Source organism: Cryptomeria japonica, chromosome 5 (genome assembly GCF_030272615.1).
Source record: "Cryptomeria japonica chromosome 5, Sugi_1.0, whole genome shotgun sequence".
NCBI lineage: Eukaryota > Viridiplantae > Streptophyta > Pinopsida > Cupressales > Cupressaceae > Cryptomeria > Cryptomeria japonica.
Genome location: NC_081409.1, coordinates 406,326,541 through 406,341,958, shown reverse-complemented (window position 1 = coordinate 406,341,958; position 15,418 = coordinate 406,326,541).

Genomic DNA, 15,418 nt, shown 5'->3' with positions numbered 1-15,418 from the left:
GAACAAATGCATACAAGGAATAACATCAAGTAATAAAGTTCACACCATCCACGAAATAGGAAAAAGTGGATCCTTAGATAAAAATAAAGAAAGATCATTGCCTCCCAAGGATAAGGACAATGAGAAGGACTTACACAATCTTCTAGGGAGAGATTTAGACATAAGCAAAATGTACTACATACTCACATGAGTTCATGCAAGCAAGAAATTAGTGTATGTAAAATGCTCCTCACAAGAAGTGGGTAGGATAAGAAAGAGAATACACATCTTCTCCCATGTCTAGGAAAAGAGGATTCTAAAGAAAAGATGATCAATATTTCCACACTATTACCCAATAGGAACAAGAGATAACATAGAAAAATTAGGCTATTACGTTGCTTCAAAAATATGATTGCACTTGAAATTGTACCATCATGAATGACAATGAGCCCCCAGTAAATGACCTACCAATGTCACATAATGATGAGCAACATAATAGCCATTAATGTTATTTAAAGACATGATAGATTGAATGAGGTATTTGAATATGACATGCTGAATGCTCAACCATAAGTGAGATCAAAAACATGTATAAAATGATAAAAATTGAAGAAGGAAAGTTACGAGAAATCTTAGAAGAGAGATGAGTGTAATTTATTAGAGCCTTATCCCTGGAGGAAAGGACTTTATGATGAATAGGAGATAAAGATTCATAAGTGGATTTAGAAATTTGAGGGGAGTCATAAAGAGATTTGTTCATCGCCAAGATTTCCTTATGAGGGGAATGAGAGTTGATAGAAGTAGAAGATGATTTAGTTGAAGTGAGATCATCATCGCTGCTAAATATAGCATTCACATTGAGAGATGGTCTTTTAGATGCTTTGGTGGGCTTAGAAAGATTATATCCAAGTCCAAACGAATATTCATGCATGTTATGTTCTAAAGGAACTTTAATTCCTTGTTCATTTGTGCCACAACCATTTCCACTATAGCCACTCTTAGCCAAAATATGAAAACCACGACCATAGCGATTAGCCATTTTAGAAAGAGAAGGTGGTTTTTCATAAGACAAAGAATCAAATTCTTCAGAATTAGAGGTGTGAGGAGAAGAAGTTTGAGAAACGGCCACAAAATTATTGCTCATAGGTTCAGGTAAAACTGATTGATCTCTAGTTTCTTCCTTCTTTTTAACTTTAAGCTCTCTAGGAGGAACCCTATATACTCACCTACAAAGGTGGGATTAAAATCAAGAGATCCCCAATCATCTTCTGCGAGAACCTTCTCAGGATCAAAAGCCTTTTCATGTGTAGATTCAAGTTGAGAAGAATCTTCTTCAGGAACTTCAGACTCATCCAAAGAATTTTGATTATCAGAGTGTGATGATTCATCCATAGGTATCTTGTTTAACGAGTCATCACTAGAAGAGGAAGGCTTAGAAGAACTCCCTTTGGAAATAGATGTTTGCAAACAAGCTTGAAAATTAGTATCACCTATCAAGGTATATTTCTTATTATTATAAATAAATTTAACTTGTCTATGCAATGTAGAGGGGACAACTTGCATACTGTGAATCCAAGGTCTCCCTAATAACAAGTTGTATGTTAGATTTCCCAACATAACATGGATAGGAGTAGGCAAAGTAACAGGTCCCACTGTGATGGGTAAGGTGATAATACCTAATGAAGACTTAGCCACATTATCAAAGCCTCGAATGGGATGAGAGTCAGGCTCAATAAGGGATGTATCCACATTCATCTTATGCAATAGATTAATGCTACACACATTAAGGCCAAAACCATTATCTACCATTGTTCGTCTTATAGCAGTGTCATTTATGATAACCACAATCATCAAGGGATCATATTGATGTTGAATTTCACTAGTAGGCAACTCATCTTGAGTAAACACAATTTGAGCTTTAGGATTCATCATAGAGTTAACCAAAGACACTATATTACTAGATGTATTAGGTGGAGGAACATTCAAATCTTTCAAGGCATCTTGTAACATTCCATGATGAGCGGAAGAAGTTTGGATCAAATCCCAAAGGGATATCTTAGCAGGGGTAGCTTTAAGTTGTTCTATGAGATCATATTCCTTACCAAGAACTTGTGAAATATGTGGGGCTTGCGGAAGAATTGGTTGGGAAGGAGGAAGTGAAGTTGGGATAACTGGAGGAGGATTAGGTTGCCTATTGTTTCTTGTGTTATAGGTATGAGCAACTGCATTATAACTCTCTCTAGTCAGTTGCTTAGCATACTCATAAGGGCTTTTAGTAGAATAACCTCCTTGCACAGTAATAATAGGTTTCTTAGGAGTGCAAAAATAATCATTAGCATAACCACCTTGAACCACTAAGATAGGCTTGTTTAAAGGTTGAGAATTTTGAGAAGGACAAGCACCTTGGACAGTGAAGAGAGGTTTGTTAGGTGTTTCATTCACACATATCAAATTAATTGAGGATGGTTTAGAGGAATGAACAAAAGTGTTGGAAGAATTATTGATAGTCTTCTCTTGCACTAAAATCTTATCACGGATTAAATCAATTTTAGGAGAGAGACAAGGGGTAGGCATTGATGTTCTTGTAGGAAGAGTAATACTAGGAAAGGTCATATCATCCTCTATCATCAAATGATCTACATGGGGAATAAACTCTCTAGGAGAAGGATCAACATTACTTTCTAAAGTCTCACTTTTGAGATGGAGATCTTTGAAAGAGATGTTAACCATCTTGTTTTGAACTAGGGTTTCCTTATGAGTAGAACCAAGTTGAGGAGAGGGAGATGCTTTATTTTTAGAGGGAGAATGATTGAGATTCAAGGAAGGTGAGAAACTATCAAGGGAGTTTTCAATCTTGATTTCATCTCCTTTGGCTAGGGTTCTCTCATGGGGAAGAGAATAATCTACACCTTCTTCTAATGGTTCATCCCAAATAGTGAGGTTGTTGAAAGGAGTGTTTGAATTATTGTTAGTTTTGGGAGAGGAGATAACATTGTTTATTAATTCCTCATCCTTAGGAGGGAGAGCATCAATAGATGTGTTATACTCATCCTCTTTCCTCAAAATATGTTCAATATGATCTTTATGGGAGAGAGAATTAAGGAAATTGCTTATTATTTCATCTTCTTTCTCTAAGGGATGCTTATGGGTAGGACAAACTTTAGGAGAAGGGTAAGCATTTATCATTAATTCATCATCTCTAGTGGGAATTTTGTTGGAAAAGGAAATGCCATCACTAGGAAATGTAGGGATAATGTCATCTTCTTGCACAAAAGGATCCTCATGAAGGGAGTGTTTTTTAGGAGGAAAATGAACATATTTCTCCAATGATTCATGCTTAGGAAGGAGATCTTTGAAAGAAGTGTTCATAACCTCTTGTTGCACTAACATGCCCCCACTGGAAGGACCAACTTTAGGAGAAAATAAGTCAATGTTCATCAATACCTTTTCACTTAGAGAGGAATCATGTAGGGAAGGTGAAGTAACATTAAGAAAGGTGTTTATGATATCATTCTCTTCCTCTAGGATAGCTAAATAGGAAGGGCACATTTTAGTAGAATTGTCAAGATCACTCTTAAAGTCTTCATCCTTAGAGCATGGGAGAGTCTCAAAAGGATTGGTAGTAACTCTTTTAGGCACTAAAATGTTGTTATAGATGGGGGGAGGTTCTTTAGGAGAAGGAAAAATTGAAACAAGGGAAGCTAACCCATTATCACATCTATGAAATGAATGCATCATGACAACAATTTTCCTCTTTCAAATGATAAGACATGCAAAATAGAAGAAAATGTTTAATTTTAACCAATGCGAGCAATTAGAATGTAGATTTATAAAATGAAATTTATGATTCAAATGAGTTCCTAAATCAGATTTGAAATTATTGATCCCAATTAAGCTATCCACAAGTTCAACTTTGAATTGAAAAAATTAGGGTTTTAGCAAAAATTTCCTCTAAATTTTTTGATTCTTGCAAGAAATTAGAACTTGTAAATGCAAATTTGAATTTGAAATAGCATAAATACTCAAATTTGAAAACATAAATCAGAATTAGAGAAGATTGGAATTCACGTCGGGTTCACCAAAAATGTGTGGGGGAAAAAGTGACACTAAGAAAACATGCCCTAATCTCACTTTCAATCACACACTTGTGGAATACAAAAGAGCCTAGAGGTATCACACAATTGGCTACTTCTTTTTGTGGAAGAGAGAGCAACAGGCTACCTATTAGGATTTCCATTCCTTTGTTGCAAATGATAGATGGAATGATGCAAGTTCAACTATTAACCCTAAAGTGTAAGTATGAACTAGTAACTTTGAGCATAAGATTGTAGAATTGAGATTTAATGATGAACAATTGTAAGGATAAGAGGAGAAATGTAAATGTGTACCTTGAATGGATTTGATTCTGCAAGATCTGCCACTGAAACCAGAAGCCTGAAATACTGAAGCTGCTACCTCTGAAACTGCCAAAATTCACTGAAATGGACTAGGACCAGGGCGCCCAGCGCCCCTGTCCCAGGGACTAGGGTGCCCAGCGCCCTTGTCCTGGCAGGACCAGGGTGCCGCACACCCCTATCCTAGCTTTCTACTCTACAATTTGGTGTGTTGTCCCATCTCAGTCTGCTTCCGTCAGATCTGCAACTTGCGGCGTCCTTCGAATTCGGAAATCTGCACTTATATCTAAAAAGGGTTGTAGGCAGTTATATAGGGTTTTTCCTTAGTCAAACCCCCTCTTCGGTGATTTCCACCTCCATGAATAGCGAAGTTGTATTGTAACAGTAATGTGTGCAGACCTTGTGTGTGTGCAAGATCCTAAAATGCAAGTAAGCAAACTAGAGCAACCTAGAAAGTAAACCCTAATTGCTTGTAAATGATAATGTAAATGCTCCAAATCAAGATGCAAAGTGATCTAAAGCATGAATACAAATGATATAATGAGGCTTATGCAAAGACATGAAAACAACATGAAATCATACCCAACCCCAAGGGAGGGTTACAAGCCAATCTTCAGTCGGTGATCCCTTATTGCTCTTCAATGCCTTCAAAGCCCTAAATGGATGAATGAAATTGATGAATGCTTGATGGATGGATGTTGAATGTTGTTGAAGTCTTCAAAGATCTTCTCTTTCGCTACCTAGAAGGTCCCTGGAACCAAAATTCTGGATCCTTTCAAATGAAGAAAGAGAGTTCTTATATATGAAACCCTAGGTCTTAATTTCAATTTTTGGTTGACCTAGAGATTGAATCTCCCGCCAATTTCTTGGGGTTAAGCTTTATTTTATGATTGGATCGCGCTCCTAAAATTTTGAGAAAAATGTCCGAGACCGTGTGCACGCCGAGTGCCATGGTCCCGACAACTTTTCACCAAATTTTTAGGGCCATCGGATATGATGATTTTAGAGCGAATCCCGAAGTTACAGCTGATTTCGAGATGTTTTGACCCCTGAAATCAAGCCCCCAAGTTCAAAATAGGACCTAATTAGGGTTTTTGATTAAATGATGTATTGGAGGAATAAAATGAAAGGGGCACACTTTAATGAAAAGGGCCCAACTTTATGATATGGAAGATGATGAAATAGGACCTTAGACCTAATTACTTTAATTAATTAAGTGCTAAAGGGGAAATGCAATGCAAAATGCAAGATGCGCCAAGGTGGGTGCTAAACTAGGTGTGAATTTGTACCACCCTAGCAAGTGCGTACAATTTACGACGCTACATTAATATTTTTTATTTTTTTTGATAAAAGTGGACATGCCACTAAACTTATATTTTATTAGATTTAAGAGTTGAAAATACATAACGGGTTCAAAGGGCATACGGGCAAGAAAGAACCCACAAGAAAACCTCCGGTTGTGGCCCGAAAAAAAAGAAAAAACACTAAAATTTAGATCCCCATATACCCAATTACAAATCTGAGTTTGATCACCCTCCCGTTACAGAGCTTTATCAGAATATACCTGGCATTGACCAAAAAAACCCATATACCCATTACATACTTGATATAAACACCCTCCCCTTACATGATTCTTTGAAGATGCTTAACATTCTCCATATGATCCAAAAAGAGTTTTGAAGAATAAACTTGTAGAAAAGGGGAAGACAACATGCTTCCATGATTAAAAAGATTTTTTAGCACCTGCCCAACACCAATATAAGCAGCAGGTGTGTAGACAAAAACCATCCCTTATGTCCCACAAACAACAATACTTCATGTCAAAAGATGAAAGAACCATATGGAAGCATACCCCTGCACAAAAAACCTATGGGCAAAACCTGTTACTCTCAAAACAAAGACCCTAGAACATGCTATCATGTAAATAAGGACCATGAGCTAGGCCCTTCTAATGGCGAAGAGGAAGGAGGCACCATCTGTATGGGAGGAATCCAAACTAGCACAGCTTGAACATTAGCCAATGCTTCTAAGAGGAAATGCAATCCTGCAAAAACATTAACCCCTACAGCCAAAACATCTGCAGATATATGATCTAAAAGAGCTACCAATTCAAATAGTGTGTTATCATATATGTTAGATATTAGCCCATTCCTTAAAACTGAAAGGAGTTCCCCATACCACCCCGAGGATAATAACTAAGAATGAGTAATAAAACCAGCATATGCAAAATTACCAAAATCAAAGTGGTAATTAGAAAGAGCATTATCCAAATCAACCGAAGAGTAAACATGTGGGTTGAAAAATGCATCACAAATTGCCCTAACCATAGCAGGATCCAAAAGCACATCCATACATACAGTGAGAAATCGAGATGCAATAACAACAAGGAAGCAACCTGGATTATCCACAAGCGATCGCTTTCCCAAAAATTTGCGAATAGCCAGAGAAAAATCCACTAAATGAATTTGAAACAAACGCTCGAGCTTCTCATCATCCAAAACAAAAGAGTCTTGAAAATCATAGTGCTTGCGGGGCAATAGAATGCGACAACCCATTGATTCCATCAGAAAAGAAAATGCAAAGCCAAGAGAGCTGAAGGGAATTAAAAGAACCTAATGCCATCATAAGATAGTAATAGCAACCACAAGAGGATGACACACTAATAAAAAATGATGTCATTATCCAAGCCGCCACCCTAAGAAAATAATGATGATAATTTCAAAGCAGCTCGACACCAAGAATGCAAGACAGAAAAAGTCACCATCTTATTGCACAATGATGGCAAAGCCCATGCGAAGCCTAAACCAGCCAAGCAAACTAATGACTCAAGATATCCACACGAACAAAATTACTGCAAGGATCCCCAAACTTTTGCCACATTGATGAAAACATGGAGAAACAAAAACCATGCACACAACAAAGGTAGAAAACCAATTATAAAACTTATGAGGGAAGGATTAACCACATACAAGAAATAACTCCCCCATACCCCAAGCATACAAACATTACTCTCAATAATGACACCCTATGTGACAAAAAAATCGAAGTGCATTCCTATGATTTAAACTTCCAGCCACCGTACATAGACAAGCTTTTTGCACATGAGTAAGAAACAAAGACTCTTGAAAGTGATACCAAAGAGTAAAGCATGATAAAAAATGATTTCCAAACACCATAAGACCATCCAGATAGAGGAAGCAAAATCCTAGAGCCCTGTTTGGGATTACACACAAACTATGTCAAAATAATGCATCAATGACCCAAAATAATATACCACCATTTTAAATTATTTAACTGAAAGAGAATAATATAAGGGGTGTGCTTACAACAACATTTATAGATGAAAGAACAATCACCCATAGTTAAAAGAAAATAAGCCAAAAAAATGCCCCAACTTGCTGCTTGACCCAGATATATCTCCGCGACATATGTAACTCATGAATTAATAGAATTGACTATAACAAACCTCTCCAATCCTCAAAGAAAATAAACACATTAACATCTACCCCAAGAAAAAAGATGTATAAGTACTTCAAATGCAGATAGAAGTAAAGACTCCTCTCAGCACAAAAAGAACTGATACCAACTATACTGGGGAGATGATAATATGTATATTTCAATGAGAAATGAAGATAAAGAGAAGGCACAAATTCTAATGTATTGCTAGTTGCCTTGCTGCCTCCCCAATCCTCAAGAAGTACATATATTACCTTCTAACCCGCTACAAATTTGAGAAATTAATATTTGGGAAGAGGGATAAAATCGGGGAGGTCATCGTGAGGAATGTCATCTTTTTCCACAATCTTATGGAAAGCAGCCGAATCGATTGCCAAATTAGCCAGGAAATCTACCAATTTGTTCAATTCTCGAAAACAATGAGATAACAAATAGGTATCAAAAAAAGATAATTTCTCCAAAATGTGGTCAATTAAATACTTCAAGTGCCAACAATTACTTTTACAATTCAAAACACTTTGGATAACAACCATTGAGTCCCCCTGAATGTGAAGATGTTTTATCCCAAGAGAAATAGCCATGTCAATTCTGAATGACAGAGCTTGACATTCAGCAAAGTTGTTTGACTGAGACCCAAGGGCATGACACTGAGCCGATATTAAGACTGCATTGTGATCCACAATAGCCATACCAGCCCCTACCATACCCGGGTTCCCCCTGGAAGCACCATCAAAGTGGAGTTTATAATGACCCAGAGGAGGAGGAACCCAGGTAGCCATGATTCTCTTATTTTTGAGAGCCATACCCTTTGAAACTGACCCATGGGAGGGAATAATATACAAATATTTCCACATTCTTGTGATCATGCCATCCCAATGGGAGAAGGATGTCAAATGATCTAAATTATTATGAATATATGACAGAGCCACCTCTGAGATAGAAGCCTCTATCTTAACCAATATGTCAAAGAGCAACAAGGATGATTTTTTGAAGATCCTATTGTTTCTCTCTAACCATATGTTCCAAACAATGATCGATGGAGCTATTATCCAAAGACATGCATAAAAAGAATAAGGGAACAAAAGAGGCCAAGCTCTGAAGTGTGAGAGGAGGTCCCCACTAGTAACAAAAGAGAGGCCTAACTTCTTGAAGAACCAATTCCAACATCCTAAAGAAAACTCACAATGAAGAAAAAGATGAGATGATGATTCCAAATTCTGATTACATAAAACACAAGGAAAGACAATAGATAAGCCCATCCTATCCAATCTCATCCTAGTAAGAACCATGTCTTGCACAACAAGCCATGTAAAGGCTCCAGCCTTCGGCAGACATGCAGGATGCCAAAATAATTTGTAAGGCCAAGAAGAGAGATCCTTGCCCGACATAAGGGAATTATATCCATCTTTCACTGAATACTTTCCAGTAGAGTTCTTGGTCCAAATCAGCTCATCATCAAGCTCAGACAAGATGATTATTTTGTTTCTAAGAGTAGAATAAAAATCTGCTTTAAGACTAGAACTAATAGGAAGAAAATCAATCGACTTCCACTGGGCCAACACCATATTGCCATCATGAACTACAGTGAAATAATCTGATAAGAAATCCCCCCACTTATCTAAAAGAATAGATTTCAAGGGTGACCAATCCCTAATAGAATCCATAGGACAATGACCATTCCAAGTATCATCCCAAAATCTAACTTTTAGACCATTATGCATAATCCAAGAAAGATGCGGCATCAAGACTCTTCTACATTTTACCATGAAATTCCAAATGGCCGACCCCTTAGGTAGAGACTCAGCTTGAAATACAGACTCCCTAACACCATTAGATAGGTACTTGGCAAACATGATTCTAGCCCAAAGGGAGGCTGCATTATCGTATAATTTCCACACTAATTTGGCCCCTAGTGCCAAATTTTGATTTTCTAAGCTACGAATTCTAGATCCCCCAAGTTCTTTAGGAAGACACACCTTATCCCAGGCTAACAGGGGGATCCTAGATTTCCCATCCCTATTGTTGTTCCAAAGAAAAGACCTTAGTGTATCCTGTAAACTGACAACAACTTCCTTAGGAGCTTTGAGAATTGACATTAAGTAAGTTGGCACCACATTCAAGACTGACTTGATTAACACAATTTTCCCCGCCATGGTAAGCCATTTGTGATTCCATGCCAAAATTTTCTTAGACACCCCTGAAACTATTTTATCCCAAAAACTAACCTTAACCTTATTAGAAAAAAAAGGAACACCTAAATAAGTGCAGGGAAGAACCCCAAGTTGGAAACCCCAAAACTTTTGAAGCTTATCCTGGAGCAGGGAATGAGTATTTAAGAAAAAAACCTTAGATTTTTTGACATTGACTTTCTGACCCGAAAAAGATACATAATCCTTAATCACTTGATCAATAGCCCGAGCCTCCTTCAAGGATGCACAACCAAATAGGAGAGTGTCATCAGCAAAAAGGCAATGAGAGATCCTCTGATCAAAATTCTGAAATTTAATGCCCTTCCATGAACCACTCTCTCAAGCTGAGCCAATTGCTCGACTCAGACCTTCAGCTAGTAGAATAAATAAAAAGGGTGAGCTCGGATCCCCTTTTCTTAAACCCCTAGAGGATTGAAAGAAACCAGATGGGGATCCATTAATAAGAACCAAGAATCTTACAGAGGAAATGCAAGCCATAATCCATTTTATCCAGGCCAGGGAGACCCCCAACCTTGTCCTGACAATTTTTAATGCTTTCCACTCAACCCTATCATAGGCTTTCATCATATCTAACTTAAGAATCATTGCAGGAGATTTTTGAGCAGAAATCAAATGTAGGACCTTGTGTGCAACTATAGCCCCTTCAGAAGTTTCTCTATGAGGGATAAAACCTCCTTGCTCAAGGGAAATTATTCTTGGTAATAACTTAGCCAACCTCATTGCAATCACTTTAGAGAATATCTTATAAACAGTGTTACATAAAGCTATAGGACGGAAATCTACAAAGGTTTTAGGATCATCCTTTTTAGGTAAAATGACAATCAAGGTAGTGTTCAATTCTTTGAGGATAGACCTATTCCTCCTAGCTTCCTCTAAAGCCAAAAGGACATCTTGACCGATAAACTCCCAACATTTTTGAAAGAACAAAGGAGTAAAACCATCAGGCTCGGGAGCCTTATCTGGATTCATAGCAAAGACAGCCCCCTGAACTTCTTCTATTGAAAACGGTGCCATTAACATTCTATTATCCTTAGGGGATACCAGAGAAGGAATAAAATATGAGATATTGTTTGAATCCTCAATATGTTAAGAAGAAAGAAGGTTCTTAAAAAAGTTAACCACTTCCTTAGAAATATCCTCATCCTTAGAAAGGATATTCCCCTGGCAATCCTGAATACAAGAGACCCTATTCCTAGCCCTTTTCAATTTAGTGCTAGCATGAAAAAAATTTGTATTCTTATCACCATCTGCTAGCCAAAGCTCCCGAGATTTTTTTCTCCAGTACACCTCCTCTCTAGCCAAGATTTCTTCTAGTTCACTCCTAAGAGACCTGAGTTCATCCAGCACCTTAGAGCCCAAACCATGCAGCAAGACGTGCCTATTTAGAACCTCTAACATGTCTAACACCCTCTGTTTTTCTGTAAAAATATTTTTGAAGTGAAGGGTGTTCCAACCCTTGATATTTTGTTTTAAGAAAGAGATCTTCTTAACCAATTGAAACATTCTAGAACCCCTATAGAAAGGAGCCTCTTTCCACCATTTTCTTAGAAGGGGAAGAAAAGAGGGATCCCTAAACCACATTGGCTCAAATTTAAAAGGGAGCTTATGACCAAGTTTGTCCCATACAATAATCAAAGAGACAGGGAAATGATCCAATCCAACCATGGGGAGAATGGAAGAAAAAAACTCAATGTCTGAGTCAAACCAATTTTCTGAGAGTAAAAATCTATCCAATCTTTCTGCAATCTGAGAAAAAATTTTCCTCATATTTGTCCATGTAAATAGACCATTATTGGGTTTGCAATCAAGAAGGGACATATCAATAATGAATGCATTAAAATCATCCATGGATTTCTTATTTAGATAAATCCCCCCTGATTTCTCACTTAAATTCGACACTGCATTAAAATCTCCCCCAAACAGGATAAAAGAATTCCTAAGGGGGGAAGACACCCTAACGAGTTCCTGCCATAGCCTATATTTAGCCAAAATACCTAAGGGGGAATAAATGTTAAACACCCATACTTTAAAACTGGAGGCTCTGAAAGAGACTAATGACAACATCCAGCTAGGCTTAGATGTGACCAATTTTATATCAACTACAAAATAATTCCATAATAGAGCCAGACCTCCCGATGCCCCAGTCGTAGGACAAGACACAAACTTCCACTTTTTCCAAGAAGAAAATAAAAGTTCTGAATTTTCCAACGAAAGTTTAGTTTCCTAAAGTAACCCTAAATCCCACTTAAGAAAATCTAAGTGAGACTTGATCAAGGGTCTCTTGTTAGGGGCGTTTAAGCCCCTAACATTCCATGATATAATCTTCATTGGATTCAAGTGGAGGTCGAGACTCCCCTCTTTTCACTAATGGGAGAAGAACATTTCTCCCCAAAGTTTTTGTGTAAACTTTTCTTGACCAAAGCGGATCTAGTAACCGAAGGGCTAATAACATACCTTTTTTTAGACTTGAGTGACCCACTACCATGTCCATTCCCAAAATCCAAGATAGCTGCCTTCTTGAAACTAGGAGAGGCCGATAGAACTTGTTGAACACTTGCATCAATTTCCAACTGAGTTTTTCAACTCTTTGGAGGTCTACCCCTACCAAGCGACACTATAGTGTTAGGGAAATTCAGCTGAACCTGGGCAATAGAAGAATTAATGGGCATTTTCACAGGAGATGAGCAGTGCAACAAGGTCGCATTCTGAAGAACAACTCTATTTGGACCATCCTGAGAGGAGATAATAGCGGCCTCAAAGGGGTTTAAGGAAGGAGAGATAGGCATACTCTTATGAATCAAATCCAGATCATTCCTAATAGAGCACACTACCTTTTCCGAGACCTCCTCTTCAACAAAGTCATTATTAGATTTAAGCAACTGTTTAACTAGCTGAGCTGTGTGATCATCTAGAAGAATATGCAGAGATTGAGGTTTATTACTATCCCTAGGGGGCTCATTATGAAGTAACTCTTTAACTTGTTTGATTAAAGTATCATCATCATAATTAACAGTGCTAGGCCCAACTAGAGCACTTATCTCGGTTGCAGCAATAGGAGCAGATGATCGATCTAAAACATTCATGTCCTCAACCCTTATGCTACTATCCAACCCCCCCTCCTTAAGAGAACAAACAAAAGACTCATGAAATGAAGGAAGAGCTGACTATCTACCAAAAGTGGGAATGCCATCTTTAACTTGACCCACATTCCCCATACCCTGGGGTGAGATGTTCACCCCATTTGCAGAAATGACAATGTCAATTTTACTATTAGGGAGAACGATACTGTTAAGTCCCTCTTTGATATATTGGACAAATCTAGTTAAACCCTGAGAAGAATCTTTGGCAAGATTATTATGATTTATTTGGGCAGCATTGTTTAGGTCTTCCTTGGCATGACAAATAGACCCTACCATGACCTGAGATGAGTCTTTGAGTGGACTCAAAATATTTCGATCAACCTCATTGTTTATCCCAATTTTTACATTTCGGAAGTCAAAAAGCAAAGGAGCACCCACAATTACCAGATTTTGAACTAGATCATCCTTCATTTTCACAATAGGTTGCTTCCAGATACCTTCATTTGACTTGATATTACAAGAAATTGGGCATACAGATGTTGGGGAAATCAGATAACATATTTTTACCAGAACCTTCCCTTCCTCAAGAACTAATTTAGATGTTAAAAAATAGCCAAAATTATCCCCAATTGACTTCAGCACCTCCGGATCCATAAATTCAAAAGGAAGTTGAGGCAAGCCAAACCAGACCAGAAGAGAGTTGGGTTTGACCCATTCCAAAACAAAGAATGGTTTCCAGACAGAAACCCTAACTAAAACATTACCAAACCAATGGAATGAGCTTTTAAGAACATCATCCTTGCAACGGGGGTTTTCAAAAACCAAGACATAGGAATTGGAGGACAACAACTGAAAACAAACCAAAGCTGGCCAACGCTTGTGTAATTTAGAATGTAATTTGGATAGGTTGGTCGGAGGACCCTAGATTTCCCCTAAAATAGCCACAAAATGCAACTTGGAAGCCCTATCGGCTATAATAGAACCAGAAAAATCAAAACAAGGTCAGGGAAACCAAACCTCCTTCGAAGGAACAAAGTGATCCTTGTTACCAGTTTCCACATGCTCTTTACCACTTGAACTTCCCGCATCATTAACATTAACAGCCACATTCATGTCCGATGGTTTAGCATGCCTGGGTACCCTAATTCCACAAGCTCCATTCGGCTGTTTAATAAAACTTGATGCCCTAGACACTGTTGAAGGACCCATGGCTACCGCTTCAGCGAAGGAGCAATGAACAGATAATGCTTTCCCACCCTAGTTTCTTCTTCGTCCATCTGATCCTTGCCTGTTAGGGTTATCCCTTCGACGCCGTGGAACCCTTTTGAAAAAACCCTGGAAATATTTTGAAACCGGTTGTAACTCTCTACAATGTCTCCGCAGAAACGGAGCCCTATCCACCCAACGACCTTTGGAGAACACCCACTGCGGCACATGTGGTGGGTCATCCCAACCAACATTTGCCCATGCGCCAAATCGTCGATCGCTATTAACCTGTCGATCGCCGCTAACCTACATTTTCGCTAGATTTTTTATTAATAATTTGATATTATATGTTATCTATAAATAATTTTGTAGAAGATATTGTGAGGCCCTACCCCGAGCCCATCATAACACTTCTTTGATTTTCATGTTAGACTTATTATTTGATAAACTATCTTGATGCATTATGGATTTAGATACTATTTGATAGGTGATTTGATATCATGGGATATAATGTATTCCACCTTACATTGATTTTAGTACTTATTGTGATGATGATATGATACATTTATACATGTGTTATGGAGAATTGAATTATATGATGCTTATGATGATGCAATTTAGTAATTGATTTCATGTGGATTTGCTAGGAAAAATGTTAATCGGATACTATCTCTATTGCTCTTTAATTTGGATCAATTGATGACATGTTGTGAAATTTATGTTATGTGTTTGATGTGTATTTCCTTTCATATACTTACATATGCATGCACAATTTTGGATTACTAATGTGTGAAATGAGATATGTAGGAAATTAATCCATGTGACCATGGAAATACATGGAGAACTAAGGCCAAACCTATGTGAAATAGTGAAACCAAGGTTTGTCTATTTGGAGGGACAATACCTCATATGTAATGTGTTTAATTTTGTAATAGTGATGCTTGAGTGTAAGTTCATATTTGTCAATTGTTAATTTTATTATTCCCAAAAAGGACATGCCAAGTATATTTTGTGATGTATATTGTATGGTGTCACTTGACACTTGTGATGTGTGTGAGTTGGCAAATGACATATCCTTAGGAGGGTAAGTGTG